We start from the raw sequence: 10,533 nt of genomic DNA, 5'->3' as shown, positions 1-10,533 counted from the left end.
CTTTCTTTTGACATGTTGCATGTTCAGATATTCATACAACAAAATATTCAGAGGGCATGAAAGTTTTGTAAAAAACAAATGTTCAAAATTGCTGACTTAATTAAAAAAACAACAACAAATACAAAAATAAAGGTTTTCCAGGCACATTTAAAGAACACATGCGTCTTTCTTCGCATCAGATCTGTGTTACCTGCAGGAACTGGATGTGATCCTGTGTGTGTGAAAGCTGCTCCAGCTCAGCGTCTCTCCTCCTCAGATCATTGATCTCCTGCTCCAGTCGCTCCAGTCGTCCTTCGGCTCGACTCACTGCAGTCTTTTCCTGATCTCTGATCAGCCGTATCAGCTCAGAGCGGCTTCTCTCAATGGAGCGGATGAGCTCAGTAAAGATCCTCTCACTGTCCTCCACTGCTGTCTGTGCAGAGCGCTGTTAGGACACACAGTGATTCAGGCTTCAGTGAGTCTGAACTGAGACGGAGACAAACTTCTCTTCTTCTCCAGACTCACCTTCTGAGACTCCACAGCCTCTCTCAGCTGCTGAAGATCTTTCTCTCTCTGCTGGATGCTCTGCTGGAACATCTTCTGCGTCTCCTTCAGAATCCTCTGTCAAAATTCAAATAAACACATCAGCAATATTACATAACCCAGTAATAAAATCCTCGTTGTTGAGTCCACCATCATTCAGTCACTGGCTACTAATTAAATGTAATAAAGCACCACTATACGAGCCAATGTGTGATAGTGTCACGAGGTGAGGAGAGGAGAGGAGATGTGGATCGAAATGCAGCAGATTACTTTTATTCACAAACAAAACAAAGAAGATCATCCAAAAACACGGAACACTGGCGAAGGAGCAAAAAACAGCTTTAACAACTTAAAGTGGAAGTGAAGCAGTCAGTCAAGTTTACATTATTTAGTAAACTGATTTCCACTTTAATACAAAAATATATAACAAACACAATTAATGTAACCATTTTAAAGAAAAAATTATGTTTTGTTACAGCTTTTGCAGTACCACAGCATGTGACGTCACGGGGTTGGTAATATAAGCATTTCTTTACTTTTTGAGCACACGCTTGTTTTGAAATGGAGGAAGACAAGCTTGAAAGGACTGTTGAGCCCATAATAAGTCCAATTGCTTGTGCATTTGAGCCGATATGCTGAAGGGAACGAGCAGAATTACCGCTACGGGTGGAAGAAGTCATGAACACACTGGATTGTCCCACTCTTCACCCCAAAGATAATAATAATAATAATTATCATCATAATCATCGTCATCTAAGTTGCAGATACCTTAACTGTATATATATATATATATATATATATATATTAGGGGAAGTTGTGGCCTAATGGTTAGAGAGTCGGACTCGTAACCCAAAGGTCTCGTACCGGCAGGGATTGTAGGTGGGGGGAGTGAATGTACAGCGCTCTATTCCAACTTCAATACCACCACTGAGGTGCCCTTGAGCAAGGCACCGAACCCCAACTGCTCCCCGGGCGCCGCAGCATAATGGCTGCCCACTGCTCCGGGTGTGTGTTCACGATGTGTGTGTGTGCACTGCTGTATGTGTGCACTTTGGGATGGGTAAAATGCAGAGCACTAATTCCGAGTATGGGTCACCATACTTGGCCACATGTCACTTCACTTCACTTATATATATATGATGTGTGGATCTGTAGCATGTATTTCATGATTCCCGTCTATAAATGTTGATATTTTGTGCTGCGTGTGTTGAAGGTTTAGGGTTATGGTCATAGAGTCACAGAACACCAGAGAGAACGCTGGAAATCCATTGATATCAGAGGGAATAAAAACACAGCTGTCTGTGGTACAGTTGCTTTATTCTCACTTTATTGACATTTTGTTCCGTGCCCTGATAACTTATGCAATATGCATCCTTTCCTCTCAAACACTAGCCAGTGGCTGAGACAGACATTATTTAGTAGCATGAAATGTGGTCGCATGTGTTAGTGATTTACTCAGATTGTAGAGGACTGTAAGCAGACTGATAAAAACAGTCCAAAGATGCAGTGCTGTTATCAGGAGTCTGAATGCTGCTCGACTGAGCTGAACTGTTTTAATCTCATTGAGCTCATACCTGCTTCTCTGTCCTCTCTGCTTCCGCTGTCACAGTTTCATGGTTCTTGTGTTCATCCATCAAACACAGATAACAGATGCAGCGCTGGTCAGTTCTGCAGTAGAGCTTCAGCGGTTCTTCATGTCTTGTGCAGATCATCTCTCGTAGTCGTCCATTGGCATCAGTCAATTTGTGTTTCTTACCTCTAAAGAAACTCTCATGTTGTTGCAGGTGATTCTGACAGTAAGAGTTCAGACACAGCAGACAGGACTTGACAGCTTTGTGCTTGCTCCCAGTGCAGACGTCACACTCCACGTCTCCAGATCCAGAGAAACAATCAGCAGCTTGGAGTCTGGTCTTCTTCAGTTTCTCCACCACTTCAGCCAGCATGGTGTTTCTAGCTAAAGCAGGCCTGGGACCGAAGGTCTGTCTGCACTGAGGGCAGCTGTAGACTCTCTTCTGGTCCTCCTGATCCCAGCAGTCTGTGATGCAGCTCTTACAGTAACTGTGTCCACACTGGATGCTCACTGGATCCTTCAGCAGATCCAGACACACTGAACACATGAACTCATCCTGAGCCACTAGAATACTGGCTTCTGCCATCGTGCACCGGTTTGTTGAAAGAGAGACAGAGTAACCGTCAAAAGCACTTCTCTTTCACTTTCTCTTATCAGAAACTGTGACATAGTTCCTGGTTTTGTGCCATAAAAGACATTCAAGATCAGAATTAATATTTATTAACATTAGTTACGTGGTATCTCAGACGAGATTTATCAAGACATGAAGTCACATATTAATTAATAAAAATAAGTACTGCTCTACTTTCATTGTGTTTTATCCACCTAATTTTTCCTGTAAGAGTGGGCGCAGCCATTTGTAAATTTAACAGCTTGTTTTGCTGCTTGATATCCCTTACGAAAAAGAAGTTTATTCAAGTGTGCTTTTAGTATACTTCTTTTAAACTAAAAATAGGAAAGTATACTTTGTTTACTTGTTATGTACTCCTCAGAAATATACTTAAAATTGAAACAGTACACTTACAAGTATACTACTAGTACACTGATATTTGTATACTTACTACATAAAGTATACTTAAATATATACTTGAACGTTAAAAGTATACTACTTTTTGGTAAGGGATTGCAAACTGGCGTTTCTTACCACATTATTGTAACGTATTATCTTAATTCTGAACACACTGGTTTGTAGTACAAACAGTTTTCCCGTTTACTGGACTTATTCTTCTCGCTCTTCAATACTTCAATACCACGACTGAGGTGCCCTTGAGCAAGGCACCGAAACCCCAACTGCTCCCCGGGCGCCGCAGCAAAAATGGGCGGCTAATGAACCAGAAGTCTCGCACATTCACAGAAAACGGCTTGCTTCCGCCTTGAAAAATAATTTGGATACAGTACAGAAGAATCCTTTTCATTAACCCTGACTGAGATGAAGATTTGAAATCAAACTTACTGTGATGTTTGTGAGCTGTGGAGCGCCCCCTGCTGGAGGCAGATGCATGTGTTCTGTGGGTACTGACGCAGAAAGCAGGTTTGGACAGACAGCAGAGGACAGATCTCAGCCCAGAGTGAAGGAAGCATCTGGATGAATGAGGCCTGCTTTGACCTACAGACTCGCCGTCTCTTCATGAAGGAATTATATTATTAATGCAGAACTGTAGTTCTTAAGTCTGAGACAGAAATGTTTGATAGATGAGAAGTCATTTTACGAGTTCTGTAAAAGCTTTATTAGAATGTAGTTACAGAACAGGCTGCTTGTGAAGAGTATGTTGTGAACTGTAAGAGAAGCGAGTGCTTAGGGTTAGAGACCAAATAATGATCATATCACTTTGTTAATTTCCTCTGTAACTCAAAGTCTTGCTTCAGTATTTTTAGATGGCAAAGTGATTGTGAAACTATCTGGTTTGACTCCACATGAGTGTAATAAAAGATCACAGAGCTTGAAGTTCACTAGGAGGCTGTTGTGAATGTGGGTTTTGTTTTGGGCCTGGAGAAGCGTGAAGAAGCGGTCTTTCTCCGGCTGTAGAGGCTCAGTAACTTCATTAGGATAACAGGCAGCACATGCTAGAGCTCTGGATCAGATGCTTCATAACGTGACCCTTCTCTTCTCTTCAGTTCTCTTCATCAGGCTTCATGTCCAGCAGACGGACAGATGTTTCCCCTGTACCTGCAGTCCAGGTGAGTTCCTCAGGCTTGCTCTTCACTGGCAGCAGATCACGGATCTGTCACAGGGCTTGATGTTCAACAAAACAAAACTTTAGTCAAGGACAGACCTAGTGATCAGTTGCCTTCTTCTTATATGTATATGAATATGAATGATATCTTATTTGAATTGCTGATGTTGTTATCTGAATGATGAAACCAGATGCTACCGTGACACACTGTTAAATGAATGATTTTAATATATTAGAATGATTTAAAGGATTTAAGCATTAGTTTAATTTTAATTTATGTTTCATTTCAAAATATTCTGTCAATCATCACCATGTCTCGCTGATTTCACCTGGATCGCTTTCTCAGTGCATGGAGACATTATTTTGACAGAGGAACATTTTCATTGTCTTTTCTAAGCAGAAACGTACTTTACCATTATTATGGTTTGTATTTCTTGGCTTATACTTTAAGAGATCATACAATGATTTTGTGTTTGTTACTCTATTTAGCGAATCCTTTATTTTACATACTGTCTGATTGAACAGAATTATTTACATGATTCAGCTTGTGTGAAACATGTACAGTATGATTATTGAGTGACATTCATCATAATAATTCTTTGACTGCAGAGTTCACTTCATAATCATACACTATTTAGTTGTACAGTACCTGTCATATATTCAAATAACGCTCAAAGCTAAAATCAATCTAAAGAGTTTACTGAAGACTAACAAAGAAATGAACAATTATAGGCATGCAAACACATACATAAATAAATACTTTGACATATAATCAGCTAAAGGTCTACACATATGATCTAGAAGCTTTTTCTAATGATAAGTTCTAATGATGGCAGCATTAATCCGATGGGTCGATCGTAATGTGATCTACAGATATATGACAGATAGGGTCACACCTTTGAGTCACTTTGAGGCTAATTAGATAGTAACATTTATTGGGAAACACGTGGACAAAGAAAACAATCCATATCCTCACAAATCTAGAACTGTAGATTCAGAGATAGAGAAGGAGAGAGAAGAAGATGCGTAGCCTAATGGCCATAGTTAACAAAAACATACACATTTATAGACATTTGTAGTAAAGTGAAATAAAGTGTAATGTAAGTAACTATATGTGACACAACTAATGTGTGTGTGTGTGTGAGAGAGAGAGAGAGTGTGTGTGTGTGTGTGTGTGTGTGTGTGTGTGTGTGATATCTGATATTTGAACAGTCACTGAGGAACTCTTTTTGTTTATTTTAGCTAATTATTTTTTCGTGCAGGTATTGTGAATTGTCCATGTACAAAAATTAAATAAACTAACCATAAATTAATTGTGAAAACAAATAAAAATATGTTTCCTTCACTAAAGTGCAGGGGATCAATAGAAAAAATGAGCAAATGCATCTTAGGTTTTAATTTTTTAGGTAAAATAATTATAGCCATAATAATAATAATAACATTTTAAAAATAATAATAAAAAATAAAATAAAATCAATCTTCATCACTGGCCTCCCCATGTTTTTGACATTAATAAGCCAATAATAATCCAGACAATGATACAACGTTCTGTTCCAGTAGATGTAAGACAAACAACATGTCCATACATGACTTCAGTTTAGAGCTTATGATCGCTGGTTTCAGTAATATTGAACATCATGCTGTGTTTATGCTCATCTGCATGGCTTCAGATCAGCAGAGGAGCCTTTAATGTGTCCAGCTCCATCTCAGAGAAAACAAGAGTCCATCGGCTCAGTCATCTGCTTTTGATTATGAATGGAAAATCCAGCCGTGGAAAAAATCTGCAATGTTGCATTAGAAAAAAATAAATAAATCACCAAATCCATGTCGATTGCTGCCATTCACATGTAAAGGCAAACTTTAGATATAGAACATGTCAAAAAACATGTAGAAAGAGCTGCACAATTAGATGAAACCGCAGTAGTGAGGTACAAGGAAATCCACAATCAAATCTAATCAGACTGCATTTCTGCTACTCGTGTAACAGATGCCAGAATCACAAGAGAAGGACTTCAGCTAAAAGAATCTGATCTTCAGCAGACCTCCATCTCTAAAGCTCATGCACAGTGGAAGAGACTGAGAACACACTTGTTTGTTCTATGTAGGAAGTCTTTGATGTGGAGGGAAAAGTAATCTGATCAAAGCCATGCACTGTCAAGTCAAGTCTGCTTTATTGTCAATTCTTCCACATGTACAGCACATACACACAGAGAATTGAAATTGCGTTACTCTCAGACCCTTGGTGCATACAGATAACACTAACAGTAGAACATAAATACAGATATACAGATTAAATATAAAATACAACTATACAAATATACAAATAAGGTCATGTAAAAAAAATTTAAAATAAAGCAGCACACGGCACATGGCAGATAGAGTGCAAACCAGTGAAGTAAACAACAGTGCAGATATAATGATTGTAGTGCAAAAGAGCTTATTTTGATTAAAGTAACAAGAAGCTCAGAGAGCAGTTCTTTATTTAAACTGTCAGAAGAGGTAGTTGAACTCTCACTATGCGCTGAAGTGTCTTGCGGCAGGATGCGTTGCAGGGACCATACCACACAGTGATGCAGCTCGTCCGAATGCTCTCGATGGTGCCTCTGTAGAAGGTGTACATGATGGGGGCCGGGGCTCTGGCTCTTCTCAGTTTGCGGAGGAAGTAGAGACGCTGCTGTGCTTTCTTGGCCAGTGCTGTGGTGTTGTCAGCCCAGGAGAGATCCTCTGTGATGTGCACACCCAGGAACTTGGTGCTGCTCACCCTCTCCACAGTCGCACCATTGACGGTCAGAGGAGCATGCTGAGTGCGCACTCTCCTGAAGTCAACAACAATCTCCTTCGTCTTCTCCACATTCAGAGAGAGATTGTTGTCACTGCACCACCCGGCCAGGCGGCTCAACTCGCTCCTATAGTTTGTCTCATCTCTGTTGCTAATGAGACCCACTACAGTCGTGTCATCCGCAAACTTAATGAAGAGGTTGGAGTTGTGTGACGGTGTGCAGTCGTGTGTGATTGATCACCAATGCCAGTTTTTATTGATTACATTCATAGAGTCACATCATCATTTGTGGCTCCCTGACCTGATTTCCCTTTGCTTTGTCTGCAAAATCACTTTATATGACCAGCATGTTTATTGGGTGAGGGGTCTGTGAATGTTTGTTAATCTAATGAATAATTGTGTGTCTGATTGGTCCAAATGCTACAAAAACATAAATCAAAATATGGGTGCAATAGTTAAGATATAAAATTAAATAAAATAGAATTCAAATTAAAGGGCCATGTATATATAGACTGACTGATGATAGATAGATAGATAGATAGATAGATAGATAGATAGATAGATGCATGGCCCTGTATATATACATGTCATGGGCTTTTTGAAATGTGTGAAGCAGGCTAAATCTGTCGATAGATTTAGGGCTAATTTAAATCTGACGTCATAAATGTACGTTTGTCTCTTTAACGCCGCGCTTCCGGTCTGAGCGGTCAGCTGACAGCCGCCGCTGGTGGCAGAAGGAAGATGGCGGCGTCCTGAGTCTCTGACTGACGGAAGCGCAGGCGGTCGATTCGGGATCACGGAGCTGCAGCAGCCGCGCGTACCGGAGGCACGGAACCGAGCCGCTTCTGACAGCGCAGATCCAGGTAAAGATGGCTGTGCTGCAGTGCGATCCGCGCTCGAGCTGGGCAGTGGTGTAAGGCCGCTTTACCCGTCAGAACAGCACGGTAAAATAGCTCATGATAACACGAGAAGCCTTCACATCAGGGCTGCTTAAACTACGAAACTGTGTGCTGATGTTAGTGTAAGTCTACTCATTATTAGGGTCGTGTTTTATGTAATAATCGGTGTCTTTGTTAAATGGGGGCTGACATGTAAGTTGTTTATTGCTGAGCTGCTGCTCATAGCTAATGGAGAGTCCTCGCTCCTCTGCTGTTTGTGCTAAACTGCGCGCATGAGGGACAGATCCTGATCAAAGCTCATATCTGATGAACTTTACAAGATATTTAATCTCTTGGAATAATTTCAAACTCACACCTGATAGATAGACAGTTAAAACGAGTCAGAAACTTTACATTTACTATATAAAACCATCTTTCAGCAGATGCTGCCGAAGTATTTGTGCAATTTTCCCTGTATTATTTGTACTGTATTACATCATGTTCACAAGCAGGAAAATCCATTCCCAGACCTTAATAGAGTTTATATAAATATTGCATTAATACAATTTGACCGAAAACATGAATGTATATCATCGTTGTCATATAATTAAAAGTTTCTCTCTTTTTCCTTTTATAATTGTGTTAGATATGGTATAAGTGTATAATCTTGCGGCAGTAAGAGAGTTTGTGTGATTGTGCATGAAGAGTTTCTGCTGTGCTCTTCTGGAGCTCTCAGACACGTCTGAATAAATACAAAAGAAAGTAATTTAGTTCGGCTGCATATGAATAGAGTACTGGTTCGTTTAGGGCAGCCGGTCAGCGTTTGCCTTGTGTTGGCTTGGTTTTTTGGTTTCCTAATCATCCATCTTTTTTGAGTTTGTCATCAGTTTGTTGTGATCTGGGAGATGTAGGAAGTGTGTGTGTGTGTGTGTGTGTGTGTGTGTGTGAGAGAGAGAGAGAGAGAGAGAGAGTGAGTGTGTGTGTGTGTGAGAGAGAGAGAGAGAGAGAGAGAGTGAGTGTGTGTGTGTGTGAGAGAGAGAGAGAGAGAGAGAGAGTGAGTGTGTGTGTGTGTGAGAGAGAGAGAGAGAGAGAGAGAGTGAGTGTGTGTGTGTGTGAGAGAGAGAGAGAGAGAGAGAGAGTGAGTGTGTGTGTGTGTGAGAGAGAGAGAGAGAGAGAGAGAGTGAGTGTGTGTGTGTGTGAGAGAGAGAGAGAGAGAGAGAGAGTGAGTGTGTGTGTGTGTGAGAGAGAGAGAGAGAGAGAGAGAGTGAGTGTGTGTGTGTGTGAGAGAGAGAGAGAGAGAGAGAGAGTGAGTGTGTGTGTGTGTGAGAGAGAGAGAGAGAGAGAGAGAGTGAGTGTGTGTGTGTGTGAGAGAGAGAGAGAGAGAGAGAGAGTGAGTGTGTGTGTGTGTGAGAGAGAGAGAGAGAGAGAGAGAGTGAGTGTGTGTGTGTGTGAGAGAGAGAGAGAGAGAGAGAGAGTGAGTGTGTGTGTGTGTGAGAGAGAGAGAGAGAGAGAGAGAGTGAGTGTGTGTGTGTGTGAGAGAGAGAGAGAGAGAGAGAGAGTGAGTGTGTGTGTGTGTGAGAGAGAGAGAGAGAGAGAGAGAGTGAGTGTGTGTGTGTGTGAGAGAGAGAGAGAGAGAGAGAGAGTGAGTGTGTGTGTGTGTGAGAGAGAGAGAGAGAGAGAGAGAGTGAGTGTGTGTGTGTGTGAGAGAGAGAGAGAGAGAGAGAGAGTGAGTGTGTGTGTGTGTGAGAGAGAGAGAGAGAGAGTGTGTGTGTGTGTGTGTGTGTGTGAGAGAGAGAAAAAGTGAGTGTGTGTTTGAGAGAGTGCGAGAGAGTGTGTGTGTGAGAGAGCGAGAGAGTGAGTGTGTGTGTATTAGAGAGAGAAAGAGTGAGTGAGTGTGTGTGTGTGTGTGTGTGTGTGTGTGTGTGAGAAAGAGTGAGTGTGTGTGTAAGAGAGTGAGTGTGTGTGTGTGTGAGAGATAGTGAGTGTATGAGAGAGAGCGAGAGAGTGTGAGAGTGTGAGTGTGTGTGTGTGTAAGAGAGTGTGAGTGTGTGTGTGTGTGTGAGAGAGATAGCGAGTGAGTGTGTGTGAGAGAGATAGAGAGTGAGTGTGTGTGAGAGAGAGCGAGAGAGTGTGTGTGTGCGAGAGAGTGAGTGAGTGTGTGTGAGAGAGAAAGAGAGTGTGTGTTTGTGTGTGTGTGTAAGAGAGAGAGAGAGTGAGTGTGTGTGTGTGAGAGAGATAGAGAGTGAGTGTGTGTGAGAGAGAGAGAAAGAGAGTGTGTGTGTGTGTGTGTGTGTAAGAGAGAGAGAGAGTGAGTGTGTGTGTGTGAGAGAGATAGAGAGTGAGTGTGTGTGAGAGAGAGAGAAAGAGAGTGTGTGTGTGTGTGTGTGTGTAAGAGAGAGAGAGAGTGAGTGTGTGTGTGTGAGAGAGATAGAGAGTGAGTGTGTGTGAGAGAGAGCGAGAGAGTGTGTGTGAGAGAGAGAGAGAGAGTGAGTGTGTGAGAGAGAGAGCGAGAGTGTGTGAGAGAGAGAAAGAGAGTGTGTGTTTGTGTGTGTGTGTGTGTAAGAGAGAGAGAGAGTGAGTGTGTGTAAGAGAGAGAAAGAGAGTGAGTGA

The 10,533-nt window shown here is 41.6% G+C and overlaps 1 long non-coding RNA gene and 1 pseudogene across 1 annotated transcript in view; one reads left to right on the top strand and one right to left on the bottom strand.

The window, feature by feature from the left end:
- Positions 1–302: 302 nt before the first annotated feature.
- Positions 303–2,678, bottom strand: LOC107655693 (E3 ubiquitin/ISG15 ligase TRIM25-like; annotated as a pseudogene).
- Positions 2,679–7,762: 5,084 nt separating this feature from the next.
- Positions 7,763–10,533, top strand: part of LOC107655708 (uncharacterized) — a 19,916-nt gene continuing 17,145 nt past the window's right edge. The window contains exon 1 of the long non-coding RNA XR_001630475.1: positions 7,763–7,908. This is a non-coding gene — a long non-coding RNA (uncharacterized LOC107655708). The remainder of the gene's footprint in view (positions 7,909–10,533) is intronic.

This window comes from Sinocyclocheilus anshuiensis, unplaced genomic scaffold, assembly GCF_001515605.1.
Source record: "Sinocyclocheilus anshuiensis isolate Anshui unplaced genomic scaffold, SAMN03320099.WGS_v1.1 scaffold631, whole genome shotgun sequence".
In the NCBI taxonomy this organism is placed as follows: domain Eukaryota; kingdom Metazoa; phylum Chordata; class Actinopteri; order Cypriniformes; family Cyprinidae; genus Sinocyclocheilus; species Sinocyclocheilus anshuiensis.
Note: the sequence above shows the minus strand (reverse complement) of the source record. Positions and strands in the feature narration are given on the sequence as shown.